A 16,205-nucleotide genomic window follows, 5' to 3' on the forward strand; every position below is an offset into this window, starting at 1 on the left:
ATCTTTTTGTCTTCTCATTTCCAAGTGAATATTTAGAATATTGTCTTAAAGTGATTCCAAAGTCAAGAAGTAATAATAATATACTATATCTAGTTTATAAAAAGTGCTTTGGTTTTAAAGGTTGACTATTTATGTAATAAATCTTAATAAATTTAGATGGAATTGAATATTTCTTCCACCATCATTAGCACCAGAAGTAGTATTTTATTCATCATAATTCATGATATTCTTTAATAGCAAATTATCGTTTATCAAATGGTCAACATTCAGTTAAATTCCCCACTTTCTGAGTACTTGCTTTTGGGAGACCGTGCACAAAACGGTTAAAAATAGAGAACTTCCTTTCAAACATAACTGGATTCAAATCCCAGATCTGAGACGTAATTCCTGCATGGATTTAGATGTATTAATCCACCCTAGAACTTCTCTTTTTTCCTATAAATTTAGTAATAATCACTCCAAACATTTCTTAAGAAATATTGAAATAAGATTGCTAAAACATCTCAGATATTGTTATTCTAATTAATATTTTAATGTGTCAGGTAGTAGTAGTAAAAAGGTTAAAAAAAAGAGTTCATAGTTTTATGGAGCTAAAAGCTGAAAAGAATCACATAACTGGGTAAAATTAAAGTCACCGCCCTCAAGAAATGTCATATAGTATTTGTCGAATAAATAAGAAAACTGAGGACAAAGATTTGGCAAAGCAGTAACTTCAATGGAAGTCAGTGTGTTAGTTACCATAATCAATATAAACAAAGTAATGTGGATATTCTGGAGAAGGGGACTGAACTATTATGGTTGAGGAAGATAAGAAAAGATTTAGAGGTCTGAGTTTGGAGGATAAGTGGAAATATAAAATTTGAAGAAGACTGGTGGGGTGTTCAAAGCCAAGATAAAACCATAAACAAAGTTTTGAAATAATTAAATTGTTGAATGTTTGCAAGGTCAGGATTTCTAATATCCTATGAATGAAGGTGTAGGGTTTAGGAAACAGAACAAAATAGTATTGGAGGTATGCTGGGTAACAATGATAAATGCAACAATGTGTATGACATTGTTTTAAAACAATCCATATAACTTACATTTGTAATTATGTATTTGCATGTGCATGTAAAATGTTTGTCTGTCTGTACAGATTGTGGTAGAGTTTTAGATTCTATTCACAACAGCCCAGGGCCTGCCCTCTAGTATCTTACAAGCTATTCAGACATTGATTTCAATAGATAAATGAAAGATCATATAGAAAGTGGTCTGACAGTGATGTTTGGAAGTAGAAGCTAGAAGGAAGAAGGTGGTTCTGATGAGTATCTGCATGGGGTGATGAGCATCTACAGTCTGAGAAGACCTAACACTGATGAGTGAGCAGGTGCCAAACAAAGGATGCATTGATCACAACAGAAATGAAGACTACATTTTTCCTGGCTTGTTTCCTCTATTACCCGGTGGTCCTTACTACAAGAATGCTGTGTTTGCCCCCAAGTTTGTACTTGGGGTGGCTGTGCCAATTTCTTAATACAACAATGAAGTTTGCTACACTGATCGATTCTTCCTTTCACAAATAACTTCTCTGTAGCATGTAATGATGTTTGATATCATTTTATCCATAATAGAACTTCTTTCAAATATGAGCAATAAGGCTGTTTTGCTTTCTTATCATTTGTGTATTCACTGGAGTAGCACTTTTAATTTCCTTCAAGATCTTGCCCTTTGCATTTGTAATTTAGCTAACTTTATATAAGAGGCTTAGCTTTCAGACGTCTTCTTCACTAAGCATAATCATTTCTAGCTTTTGGTTTAAAGTAAGAGATATGTTCACAATTCCAGACTTCACATTATATTTCAAAGCTGTAGTAATCAAAACAGCACAGTTCTGGCACAGTAAGAAACACATAGATCAATAGAACAGAAAAGAAATCCCAGAAATAAACCCATAATTATATGGTGAATTAATCTTTGACAAAGCCAGAAAGAATGTTCAATGGGAAAAGGATAATCTTTTCAACAAATGGAACTGGGAAAACTGGACACCTACATGCAGAAGAAAGAAACTGGACTTTTCTTCACCATACACAAAAATAAATTCAAGATGTGTTAAGGACCTAATGTGAGACCTGAAACCATGAAAATATTAGAAGAGAACACAGGCAGTAATTTCTCTGACATTAGCTATAGCAAAAGTTTTCTAGATATATCTTCTGAAGCAAGGGAAATAAAAGCAAAAATAAAATATTGGGACTACATAAAAGTAAACAGCTTCTGCACAGTGAAGGAAACAATCAATAAAACTAAAAGTAAACCTACTCAATGGAGAAGATATTTGCAAATGACATATCTGATAAAGGCTTAGTATCCAAAATATACAAAGAACTTCTACAACTCAACACCCAAAAATCAAATAACTCAATTTAAAAAATGGGCAGAAGACATGTCTCCAAACAAGACATCCAGAAGGCCAACAGACATATGAAAAGATGCTCAACAACACTCATCATCAGAGAACTGCAAACCAAAACTACAATGAGATATCACCTCACACTTGTCAGAATGGCTAAAATCAGAAACTCAAGAAACAACAAGTGTTGGTGAAGATGTGGAGAGAAATGAACCCTCTTGCACTGTTGGTAGAAATGCAAACTGAAAGAACCACCATGGAAAACAGTATGGAGGCTTCTTTAAAAAAATTAAAAAGAGAACTATGATCCAGTAATTGCACTACTGGGTATTTACCCAAAAAACACAAAAACACAAATTCAAAGGGATACATGCACCCCTATGTCTACAGCAGCATTATTTAAAATAGCCAAATTTCCATTGATAGATGAATGAATAAATAAGATGTGATACATACTCTCACACACACACACTGGAATACTATTCAGCCATAAAAAAGAATGAAATCTTGCCATTTGCAATGACACGGATGGAGCTGGAGACTATAATGCTAAGCAAAATAAATCAGTCAGAGAAAAACAAACACCATATGATTTCACTCATATGTGGTATATATAAAACGAAACAAATGAGCAAAGGAAAGAGAGAGAGAGACAAACCAAAGAACAGACTCTTAACTATCAAGAACAAATGGATGGTTACCGCAGATGGTAACCAGAGGAAAAATGGGTGGGGGATAAGTAAAATAGGTCATAAGGATGAAGGAGCACACTTGTCCCAATGAGTATTGGGTGATGTATGGAATTGTTGAATCACTATATTGTACACCTGAAACCAGTATAACACTGTACGTTAACTATGTTGGATTTTAAAATTAAAGAAAACACACAAAAATATAAATAGATCTGTAACATTTTCTTTCACTTGAACACTTTAAAGTTATCAGAGGATTATTAGTTAATCTAATTTCAATATTGATGTGTCTCAGGGAATCAGAAGGCCCGAGGAGATGGAGAGAGATCCGTGGAGCAGTGAGAACACATGCAACATTTATCAATTAAGTTTTCCATCTCATACGAGCTTGGTTTGGGGACCCTCAAAATAACTACAACGGTAACCTCAAAGACCCTTGACCACAGATCACCATGACAAATATAATAATGAAAATTTTGAAATATCGTGAGAATTACCAAACTGTTTCTGTGACACAGAAACAGGTGAAGAAATGCTCTTGGGAAAATGGCGCAAAACTTGCTTGACTCTGGATTGCCACAATCCTTCAGTGTGCAAAAATCACAGTACCTGTGAACTGCAATAAAGTGAAGCACAGTAAAGTGAGGTATGCCTGTAATCAATTTAGGGTATTCAACCAATATGGGCTTTGCATCAGATTCCCATAAACTGCTTCTTACTTACAGGGCATGGTGATCAGATGTTCTAAGACTGTTCCCTCATCTGTACAATGGGGGGTATTAATAACACCTCCTTTATAAGGTTCCTCTGCTACAATGTCCTTCCTCCTAGATACCCAGGCACTTTTTCTGTCAGTGGGTTCTTGTTCATGTAACAAATCTTTCAGTGAGCAAAAATGGTCTGGTTCTGGTAATGTTGCCTTACTCAGTCACTGGCTGGATGCAGCCTTGTGGAACCATGTGTCGGCATGAACATCACATACAACTAATGGTATAGTGCCTACAGGCTATTATTTCCCACTAAGTAGTTAATACTTATTTTCCCACACTTCTAGCCCCCCACAATCACTAATCCGTATTGTGTTTATATTGATTTCCCTATTTCATATAAATGGAATGATACAATACGTGACCTTTGTGTCTGGTTTCTTTCATGTAGCATGGTGTTTTCAAGGTTTGTTTATGTCATAGACCTTTTTAGTACTTCATTCCTTTTTATGACTGAATCATAGTCCACTGTATGTATATACCATATTCTGTTGATCTATTCATCCATTCATGGACATTTGGGATTTTTCTATCTTTTGGCTAACATGAATATGTTACTATGATCATCTTGTGCACTTGAGTACTGTGTTTTATGTGAATGCAGTTTTTTGAGTCCATGTTTTTAATTATTCTACTTATATACATAGGAATGGAATATCTGGGTCAGGTGGTATACGATGTGTAACTATATGAGAAACCAGTAAAATGTTTTTCACAGTGGCTGCATCATTTTATATTGCCACCAGTTATGTAAAGAATTTCTTATTTCTCTACATTCTTACCAACACCTTTTATTTTCTGAATTATGATTAGTGTGAAGTGGTATTTTCTTGTGATTTTGACTTACATTTTTCTAACTAATGATATTGAGTGTCTTTTCATGTGCTTAATGTCTATTTGTGTATCTCCTTTGGAGGAATATCTATTCAAGTTCTTTGCCCAGTTATTAATTGGGTTGACTTTTATGGTTGAATTTAAGAGTTCTTCATATATTTTGGATACTAGTTCTTTGTCAGATATGACTTGCAAATATTTCTTCCATGGTTGTCTTTTCACTTTCTTGGTTATGCTCTCTGATGTACAAAGTTTTTTAATTTTGATAAAGTTTATTTATTTTTTTCTTTTGTTACTGTTGTTTATGGTGTCATATCTAATTACCCGTTGCCAGATCCAGGGCTGTGAGGACCTATTTTGTTTTGCTCAGAATTTTATAGTTTTACCTTTTGCATTTAGAATTTTATTCTGTTTGATTTTCACAGTTTTTGTCAGTCTTCCCATTGACTCTATTGAGGAACAGATTTTTTTATATTTAAAAAAATTATTTTAAAGTTTAGTTATTTTTGAGAAAGAGACAGAGTGCAAGTGGAGGAGGGGCAGAGAGAGAGGGAGACACAGAATCTGAAGAGGGCTCCAGGCTCATAGCTGTCAGCCCAGAGCCTGACATGGGGATCGAACTCACAAACCGTGAGATCATGACCTTTAGCCTGAAGTCAGATGCTTAAACGACTGAGCCACCCAGGTGCCCACTGTTTGATTTTCACAATTTTTGTCAGTCTTCTCATTGACTTCATTGAGGAGCAGATTTTTGAAGGTTCTTTCTCTGCCATTCTGAATGTGTCTCTATCTCTCCTTGATGTTTTAACCTATTCATGTTTTAAGACTTTAAGCCAGTCATTTTATTTTTTTTAAGTTTATTCATATATTTTGAGAGAAAGAGAGCACATGGAGAAGGGACAGAGAGGGAGAGAGAGAGAATCCCAAACAGGCTCTGCACTGCATAGTCAGTACAGAGCCCAATGCAGGGCTCAAACTCATGAACCGTGAGATGATGACCTGAGCTTAAATCAAGAGTCAAACACTTAACTGAGTGAGCCACACAGGCACCCCTAAGTCAGTCATTTTAAAGAGTGACATCAATTTGGGCTTGTTTGATATGTCCACATAGCTATAATCATATTATAAAATTTTGTCGTAATACCAAAAAAGTGATGTTTTTCTTTAGTGCATCCTGTCAGAAGGCATATGATGCTAATTGTCCAATTACTATGATGTTAACTTGGATCATTTGGTTAAGGATCATATTTCTCCAATGTGAAATTATTATTTTTCTCTTTGTAATCAACAAGTATGCTGTGAGGATATAATATTAAACTATGTAAATACCTTGTTTCACATTTAAGTTTTACCAATTGATCATCCATTGATATTTCTTACATTAATAAATTATTATGCTGATGATTACTAATGGTAATGTGCTATGTATATGACTTCTTCTGTTATGAAGCAGTGGCCACATCTATGTCTCTTAGCTGCAAAGATTTCAAGTTGATAGTCTATATGCTCCAAAAAGTTAAAGGCTAAGCCTATAACCCTATGTTCAGCATGGTAGTTGGAATAATGATTAATCAATATTTATTTAGTAAATTAATCATAAAATGAATGAGAAAATTGTTGGCAGATTTCAGTCAAGAATTTTTTTAAAAATCCTCAAATTCCTTGCTCTTTGGAATTAAAACAACTTTTTTTTGAGGGTTTATTTTGAGGATATATTATTCACCAGAATTTATTTCCTTCATATATAAATATTATATTTCCCTTTTCTGCTGAGATCAAGCATGACCCTGTGACTCACTTTGGCCAATGAAAATTGAGAGATGTGGGTAGTGAAAATTGCAGACTACATATTTTTTCTCAAACTCACATAGAAATTCAAAAAAATAGACCACATTCTGGACCATAAAGCACATCTTCATAAATGAAAAACAAAAAAAAAGACATACAGATGGCCAACACACACGTAAAAAGATGCTCAACATCTCTCATCATCAAGAAAATACAGATCAAAACTATGATGAAATATCACCTCACATCAATCAGAATGGTTAAAATCAACAACACAGGAAATGACAGGTGTTAATGACGATGTAGGGAAAGGGGAACATCTTACACTGTTGGTGGGAATGCAAACTGGAGCAGTCACTCTGGAAAACAAGTCTGAAGGTTCCTCAAAATTTAAAAATAGAACTACCCCATGACTCAGTAATTGCACCACTAGGTATTTACCCAAACGATAAAAAATACTAATTCAAAGGGTTATATGCACCCCAAAGTTTATAGCAGCATTATCAACAATAGCCAAATTATGAAAGAGCCCAAATGTCCATCGACTGATGATGGATAAAGAAGATGTATATACACATATACATACAATGGACTATTACTCAGCCATAAAAAAGAATGAAAATTTGCATTTACAATGATGTGGATGGAGCTAGAGAGTATTATGCTAAAAGAAATAGTCATAGAGAAAGACAACTACCATATGATTTCACTCACATGTGGAATTTAAGAAACAAAACAAATGAAAGAGAAGAAAAACGAAGAGATAGATTCTTAACTATAGAGAACAAGCTGATAGTTACCAGAGGAGAGGTGGACAAGGTGCGGGGTTAAATAGGTGATGAGGATTAACAAGTGCATTTGTTTTGTTTGCTTGTTTGTTTGTTTGTTTGTTTGTGTTTTAAGTAGGTTCCATGCCCAACACAGAACCCAAGAGTGAACTTGTTTTGATGAGCACCAGGTGTTGTATGTAACTGATGAATCGCTAAATTCTATGCCTAAAATTAATACTACACTGTATGTTAACTGGAATTTAAGTAAAAACATGGAAGAAAAGAAACAAACAAACAAAAAACAAAATAAAGAAATTGTACAATGTCTGCTTTCACACCACAATGGAATTAACTTAGAAATCGATAACAACAGAAAGATACATGGAAAATTAAAAAATGCATAGAGATTAAATAGCACACTTCTAAATAACACATGGGTCAAAGATGAAATCTGAAAAGGAATTTTAAAATATTTTTAACCAGGGGCACCTGGGTGGTTCAGTCGGTTAAGCCTCCAACTTCGGCTCAGGTCATGATCTCACAGTTTGTTGGTTCGAGCCCCACATTGGATTCTGTGCTGACAGCTCAGAACCTGGAACCGGCTTTGGATTCTGTGTCTCCTTCCTCTCTCTTCCCCTCCCCTGCTCACACTCTGTCTCCCTGTCTCTCTCACAAATGAAAAAATGTCAAAAAAAAAATCTTTAACCAAATAAAAATAAATACAACTAAACAAAATTTGTGAGATGAATGAAACCAGGGCTAAGAGAAGTTTACAGTATTAAATGCATATGTTAAAGGTCAATAATCTGGGTCAATGATATGTAAAACTATTATCTGAAACTATTCATTTTAAATTGTTTATGTAAAAAAATGACACTTTATTATGAGTTGAAGTTTTTACCACTTTTTCTTAGAGCATTTAGTGTTTTTTTTCCTTTATGCTTCTCTCTGAAATATATCAATCATGTATAAAGTTATTGTCTTTGAAGTTTCCCCTTTTTAATAAAAAACTTTTTGACCACAAAATTAAATACAAAATTGAATAAACCATTTGAAACATTTTGGGCTTTGTATATTTTCCCTTAAAAATACCTAAAGAGTTAAAATTACCTGGAATAGCAAGTAATTTGTTCTACCCATCTGCTCTATTTATTTCAACAATTGTACATTTAAAAAAAAAATTTAAGTTTACTTAGTCATTTGGAGAGAGAGAGAGAGAGAGCAAGTCGGGGAAGAGCAGAAAGAGAGAGACAGACAGAATCCCAAGCAGCTTCCACACTGTCAGGGCAGAGCCGCACAGACATGGGACTCCAACTCAAGAACTGTGAGATCATGACCTGAGCTGAGATCAAGAGTAAGAAGCTTAACCAACTGAACCACCCAGGTGCCCTTTAACAATTGTGCATCTTTAACATGCTTTGATTTTAAATTTTGTTATGTGTGTTGTGAATAAAAAGCTATAGGATGGCTCATACTCACATGTACAACTGTGTCAAATGTGTAAGCCGTGAGCTGGAGGAATGGAGACCTATTAGCTAAAAGCCAAAAAGATCCAATTTATTTTATACAAACCTCAGTTAAACCTATACTGTGTTAAACATTGCAATTGAAAATAAATGATTTTAAATAACCTGACACCTTCTGCCAGATATGCTTCAGACATTTCTTGAAATATGAAGAATGGACTAATGAAAATGTATCTATAGAATCCATTAGTTTGTGGTCTCCCTTTCTTTCCTGCACTCCAGGAAGGAAGATGATCTACTCCACCCAGAAGGCAATCATAATGAAACCTCCTATACATGACTGTTTTCTTGGCTACCTAATAGCCATTCTCAACCCCCTCCTCCCTCATCCAACCTTCACTCCAGGAGCTAAAAAGTCTAGCACTTCCTTTCCCTCTCCTGCAGGTAGAAACGGCCATATGATCCAGTTCCTGCCAATGAGCTATTAGGGGGAACCTGTTCTGAACCTTCTGAAATAAGTTTTGTAACATGGTAAGAAAAGAGAGATACTATACTGTAAAGTTCTTATGCATGCTTCCGCCTTTGGATGTGGTTGTGTGAGAACATAATGACTGGAATTGTAGCAGCCATGTGAGATCAATAATTAATATGACAATAAATGTTGAAATATTAAAGCAGAGAATGAGAATTCTCCAGTTTCTTGATAATAACATTGAGCTCATGAACTAACCACTAACCATGACTATAGATTTCTCATCTAGTCAACAATAAATGTCAAATATTGGCTAATACAATATTAATTACAATAATACAATGCTACTACAATGTGTCTCAAACCCTTGCTACTCAAAGTGTGGTCATGATCAGCATCATCTGGGAAGTTGTAAAATGTGGAATCTCAGGACTCACCTGAGACCTATCCAATCAGATAGGCATTTTAACAAGATAAAGTCAATTAAAAAGAATATCAAAATTTAAGAAGCTCTGGTTTAAGTCATTGTCAGGTGGTCATGGTGTTACTTGCAGTTGCAAGATAGAATTGCTAAATTGTCAAGGTCCTATGGTCTCTGTTGCCTAATATATGATACTCTGACTCTTAATACTTCTTTAATTTCTTCATATTAAAATAAAATAAATTCTACACTTCCATTTCTTAGTTTTTCATATAATATTAGCTTTCCTTCTCTATTGTCTTTTGTCCCTGCCTGCTTTCCAGAGGGAAAAAAGCTTCTTTTATTGATTTAGTTTATTAGATATCACCACATATATGTGTGTGTATATTACATATAACCATATATATATAAAACATATAAAATGTGTATACTTTTTATATATATGTATATACACATATACATATATATAACATCTACAGCTATGTGCTAACGCTGGAATTAAGAAATTAAATAAAACACATTATAATCAAGATATGACTCTTATCTTTATTAAATGACTCATTTATGTTATTGAGGAAACACAAGGATTAGATTAAAGCAAAAGAAATATATGAAGCAGGATAATAATTTGTCATTGTTAAAATAAAACAAAATAAAAATAATATATCCCCAAAGCCCTTAAATGCATTTCATGTAAAAGTTTCACAGAAGACCTCACTTTCTTCTGAGTTGCTTTTCATTAAACTTTTTGCTTTACTGAAGAACCAAAATTAAAAATACATAATACTAACAACAATGTTTCCTTTCAATCAATTATATTTTAAAAATGTGATATCTTTAAGAGGGATGTATTTCTGTCCCTGGAAGATTATACTAGCTTAAATTTACAAAAACTAATGATTTTACAGGCTGGCCTTGAGCCTTTATGACTACCTATAACATTTTGTGAAATAATCTATTCCATTTGACTCATAAACAAATTTTGGGAGTCCAATCTATGTCTTCGGTAGGAATAATTACTGTATTTTCTAGAAGTTTAGTACTTGCTAATGTAGGACCATTTAATTAAATTTATGGGAAATAATTCCTTGCTCTTTGGAATTAAAACAGCTTAAAACAAAAATCTTCCCACTTATGGAAAATTTATTTGGTTCTAGGCTCCAGTCAAGACACTTTCCATACACTTTCTAATTTAGTTCTCACAATATCACAATGATAGGAAAGAGTGTCAGAGATGAGGACACAGCTATACCAAGAAATGATGCAAACCAGATAATACATGAATATGTAATAAAAGAGGTTTATTAATTTCCACCATAAATATGGATTCCAAGAAGCAAAGATGTTTTAAAATAAATTTTTTGTGTGTGAACAATTTTTGTTCTCTCAGTCTATATTCATTAATAAGTTTTGTTTGTTTATTTTCAGTTTTCAGGAAAATCTCCTCTGGTTTTGAGATTGATGATTCCAGGGGATTTCTGGCACAATAACTTTCTAATCTGTCCTTTGTGGAATTTGATGGGGTTCCTTGCCTTGTCCATTGAGATAGAGATGGGAACTTCTCCTAAAAGCCTGCAGAATCAGAGCCCCCATTGCTGGCGCCCTTTCTACTGGCTGTCCTGGGCACCAGATGCTTCTCTCTGCTGTTGTGACAGTTGGAAAGGCACTGTGTCTTGATTCTTTTCATCATCCTGCTGGGCCTGTTCCTGAACTTTGACAGTAGCTGCTGCTTAACGACAGCAAGACTGTTGGTGAAATAGCTGTTGCTCGCGTTAAATGATCTATAAATCTATGATCAAACACTGTGGTCTGGAGAAAGTGGGTGTAGAGTTAAATGTGGCCCAACCATTTAATAAGATGAACTGTGAAAATGTTGCAAGGAAGACCAAGTACAAACAAGGTTTAACACCATGGTCATCAGAATATAAAGACTTCCTTATTACAACAGGAGGATGACCTGGCTGAGGTTTTCCAATTCAGCAGTGAGTTGCATTTTTGATTGGGTCTCAGAAGTCAGAGGGACTTCCCAATGAGTCCATTTTCCCAGGAGCTGAAGGCCAGTTATCTACCTCTTCTCTGCATACCACAGGTCTCTATGATCTATGTTGGGCAAAGCCAAGGTTGTCCTCTGCTTTATAAAGTTAGTCATTAAGAGGGTTTATGTTTCACCCTTTTTGAAAGATTTCAAAATGTCCATTTCAAAGAGATGTGTGAATATGGGAAATTTAAAGACAAAAGGAGAAAATCGTCAGTTATTAAGCTGTAAAACTGGTGATAAGATTTGCACACTGAAGGAACTTAAATGAACCTCTGCTTCAGTCGACTGGATTTTTAGAGCCAAATAAAGTCTAAGATAAACAGAAATAAATCCATGCTTTTTATAACTCTAATCAGTGCCTTGGTGTCCAACCTAATTTCTGCTGGTTAGGTTGCTGTGCAACCAGCAGACAGAATTCCTAACAGACAATGCACGTAGACACGGAACAGAAATATGAACCCCCATTTGAACCACACACAAGTTGACTTGAGGCATATTAGACCGGATCTACTCTAGCAAATGGCAGTTAACTTGCAAACTTGCAAGGGAAATGTATTGGCTTAAAGGAATTACCCAAGCCTAAAAATGATTTGTGTGTGTGTGTGTGTTGTTTGGATAGAGTCCTAGAAGCTGGATTTTAGACAGTGGCAAAGAGATAGAGAAAATGAGGGGCCAGAAAATAAGCTCCTCCTAACCTATTCCACAGCCAGTTGCTGGACAAGCAAGACCATTTCCATGAAATTTAAATGAGGCATTTAAATTGGCTCTCTGAATAAATTACTCTACATGGATATTCTCCTATCTGACATCCATGCTGATTTTAGATCCATCTTGCTGTTACATGGAGTGTAGTTTATGTAAAATGGGTAAGGATTGGAAAAAAAAATTAGGTCGGCCCAATGAGGGGGTTAAACGAGAATAAGAGAATATGTCTCCAAAGCTTACATTATTCATCAAATTAGATGCAAAAAAAAAAATCTTACATTAACGAAAAATTAAGTTTGAGCTCTTCATTACAGAGATATAAGGAATTTACATGTTACAGTAGAATAATTTCTTTAATAGGAAAAAAATTCTGGGTTCCAAGAGCTTACACTGCTTAATTTGAAGGGGGAAAAAGTAGAATCATCAGCAACTAAGGACAAAATGGGACTTAAGGAATTGCAGATTAAATTTCATGACTCTCCTGAGTCCCACAGGTTGCTTCTGCTGAGAAGTGGAACATTGTCCACAGTGCAAGATGTGACTAGTGAAACGAGCAGGCTCACCCAGTCTGGCATCTCCCTCCTTTGGCTTCCTGCCTTCCCCCGGTACACTGAGCTTTTCCTCTTCCTCCTTTGCCTCACCTTTGTTTTATAATCAGTACAACAGCTCTGCATCTGACACTTGCACTTAACTAGAAATGTCTGCCCTGAGGTCAGTGTTAAAGAAAAATGGCATTAAAAAAATGGCATGAGTTCTTCAGAATAAACCCTTGCTGCCTCAATCATGATTTATCACTAAATGAGATCACTGATCATAGAAATATTTTTAATTGCTCTATATTTATTGTTTAAAAAGTATGAGTTATTTCCTTACTGAAATATAGAAAACGAGTCTAATAATTGTAGTGACTCTGAAAAATCCCAATTATCCACATGATATTTATGATTCTTCAAAATATTCAAATATACATTATTCACAATATACATTTCTCATCTTTAGGTACTTATACTCAGAAAAGTATTTAGAAATTCATGCAGTCATCTCAATATACTATTTTAGGTTCTCCAATTGAATGATATACTGATAGAATACCAAGGAACTAGGGTATTTTAAGGATATAAACATTAAGGTGAGTTAGAGTTAGGTTGTTTGGTAATGTCTGATAGAGTCAGCTGTCTTTAAATTGCTAGACAGGCCATATAGATTCCCGGAATTCCAAATGGTATCTGTTAGGGAGTGAATTGTATCTTTATGTTTAAGTATTAACCCTTACCACCTCAGAATGTGACTGTATTTGGAGATAGGGTCTTAACAAAGTAGTTAAATTAAAATGAGTTGTTAGGATGGACTTTAATTCAATGACTGGTGTCCTTAGAAACAGAGGATATTTGGACACAATCACATACAAAGGGAAGACCATGTGAACACCCAGGAAGGAGACAGCCATCTGTAAGCAAAGAAGAGAGGCCTCAGAAGAAAACAACCCTACCAATACCTTAATCTCAGACTTCTAGCTTCCATAATCCTGAGAGAATAATTTCTGTTGATTTAAGTCATCCAGTCGGTAATTCTTTGTTATGCCAGCTTCACCAAACTAGTCAAGTACACCAGTGATTGGAAAGAGATAATGTCTTCCCTAAATGGTTTTGTCTACTACTCCCCCTTACAAATAGTAAACTCTGAGACAAGCTGGCTGATTAACTCCTTCAGTAATTCACGAATTAATTCATACTGTCAACAAATAAGCACTAATTGAATGTTCTCTATCTTCTGGTCACTTGCTAAATTTTGGAGCTTATAAGGATGTCATCTCTAGAAATTCACAGCTATTGGGAGATATGAACATGAGGAAATAATTACAGTTAGTGTGGGAGATGACAAAGTGAGAATATTCATTCCTTCACGCATTCATTTATTTTCTCAATTTAATGTACACTTGTTGAGTTCTTACTCTGCCAATACAAAGCTGGAGGAATATCGAACTCTCATGGCAAAACATTTCAGTGAAGCACTTCCTAATAATGTGTACATTTTCAAATGAGGAGGGAAGGAAGGCTTCACTCAATAGCTTTTATTGGCTTTCATCGGGATATCCTACCTGGTACCTCACAACTGAAACCTCCATATAGTGATGTTGTCTTCCCCAAATGAGTCTACTCCTCTTTCCAGTTTCCTCATCTTACTGCATAGCATGTTCCTCCGTCCAATCACTCAAGTCAAAACCTGAGATTAGCTGAGATTAGCTTTGGTCATCCTTTCATTCCCACCCCACATCTGTTGGGTCATCAAGTCTGGTGACTCTTCTCAAATATCTCAATGCTCTCTCTCTATACCTAACCTTCACCATCTCCTGCTTAGTCTATAATTAGTATAGTCTACAGTGTATGATATAGATTATTATCTTCTGTGGTAGAAAAACTTCTACTTCCTGTTATCTCTCATTCTAATCATCCTTCCAAATTGACTCAAGAATCATATTTCTAAAGTGAAAATGTGAATATGCAGGGGTTTTGCCCAATATTTCATGATGGCTAATGAGATGTAACAGAAACCCCTTAACCCAGTATACTAGGTTCTTTCTGCTTCTCCAGCCACTTCTCACTACTTACCAGGGTGTATCTTAAGTTCTTTTCCTAAGAAATTTGATTTGGGATTCTAAATATACAATATAAACCTGAAAAAAAATAGAGGAAAAAAGGGAAAGCTTTTGTTTTGTTTTGTTTTGCTTTTGCTTTTAAAGTAATTTTCAAACTAAGGAAAGAATAACCATCCTAGATCTTAATATGTGTGAACCCTTTCAATATTCATTACACCAAATGTTCTGTCTAGGTCCTACTTATAATTATTATCACCATCACTCTCCCTGCAATATGCATACAAGACTTTACCACAGGTAGGGAGAGAGGGGGAAGACTACGTATTCAAAGAATATGTATAATTATAAATAATTAAATAAGAATAACACCCGCCTTCTGGTATCTTGGTATGGAAATTGGAAAATATCATGTGGATATAGGTGAGCAACAGAATAAATCAATTCAACATATTTTCCTCAATTGTATTTCATTTTCTTAGAGAAATCTGATTAAATAGAGTCACTCATTAAAAATATTTAAATAAATAACAAATCTTCGTATTCTTTATTTACAGGAGAAATAGTTTTTAGTGGAGAATATTTTAAAGGAAAATTAAAACATCCAAACCTTTAACTCAATGAAGGCAATAGGAAGGCACATAGTATTTTTTTTCAAGAATGGTAGAATATATATTATGTCTTATGACCTCAAAATTGCATATGTCATGTATAACCCCAGAAACAGAATCAAGGAGTTATTTAATATAGCTGATAATATAAAAAGTTGTTTTCCTCTTACATTAATAAGTTTGCTAAAAATATGATTTCATGATCCATTTCTTCAGAATAATAAATATTCAGGGAAAAAAAAGTGCCCACGTGTTGTAAATCAGCCAAAGAAAAATTTTCTCAATTTTTGATACCAAAAACTGATAATCTGAGTCTTTATACATTGAATTCTGGGGTTTATTTCCCCATCAAAAACCAAATTGCTGATATCCCTAGCCTACTTTTTGGCACATATCACATTGTTAGAAATCCATAAATATTAAGAAATTTCTTTTCAAAAAGACTAACAGTTTCAGGCCATCCAACCATGAAGACTGTCTTCAGAAGTTCCAGCCTTCTGGAGCCAGCCATGGAATTCATGAGAGTTCTGGGAGGGAATGGTCCTGCAAGGGTGTCTGAGGACAAAGGCCCTGAATATTATGCTAAGAAGCACTGATCATCAAAGAGAGAAAAAGAACCCAGCTTGATTTTAATGAAATCTGTCTAAAGTGCGGGA

General features: G+C 34.8%; 1 long non-coding RNA gene across 2 annotated transcripts in view; it reads right to left on the reverse strand.

Annotated features, from left to right (window-relative positions):
- LOC131503627 (uncharacterized) overlaps positions 1–16,205 on the reverse strand; it is a 32,634-nt gene that overhangs the window by 8,462 nt on the left and 7,967 nt on the right. The window contains exon 3 of one of the 2 annotated variants that reach the window (XR_009257497.1): positions 14,955–15,019. The exons of the other annotated variant lie outside the window; for it this stretch is intronic. This is a non-coding gene — a long non-coding RNA (uncharacterized LOC131503627). Of the gene's footprint in view, positions 1–14,954; positions 15,020–16,205 lie in introns of those variants that run through there. 2 annotated transcript variants of the gene reach the window in all.

The sequence above is a fragment of the Neofelis nebulosa genome, chromosome 2 (genome assembly GCF_028018385.1).
Source record: "Neofelis nebulosa isolate mNeoNeb1 chromosome 2, mNeoNeb1.pri, whole genome shotgun sequence".
In the NCBI taxonomy this organism is placed as follows: domain Eukaryota; kingdom Metazoa; phylum Chordata; class Mammalia; order Carnivora; family Felidae; genus Neofelis; species Neofelis nebulosa.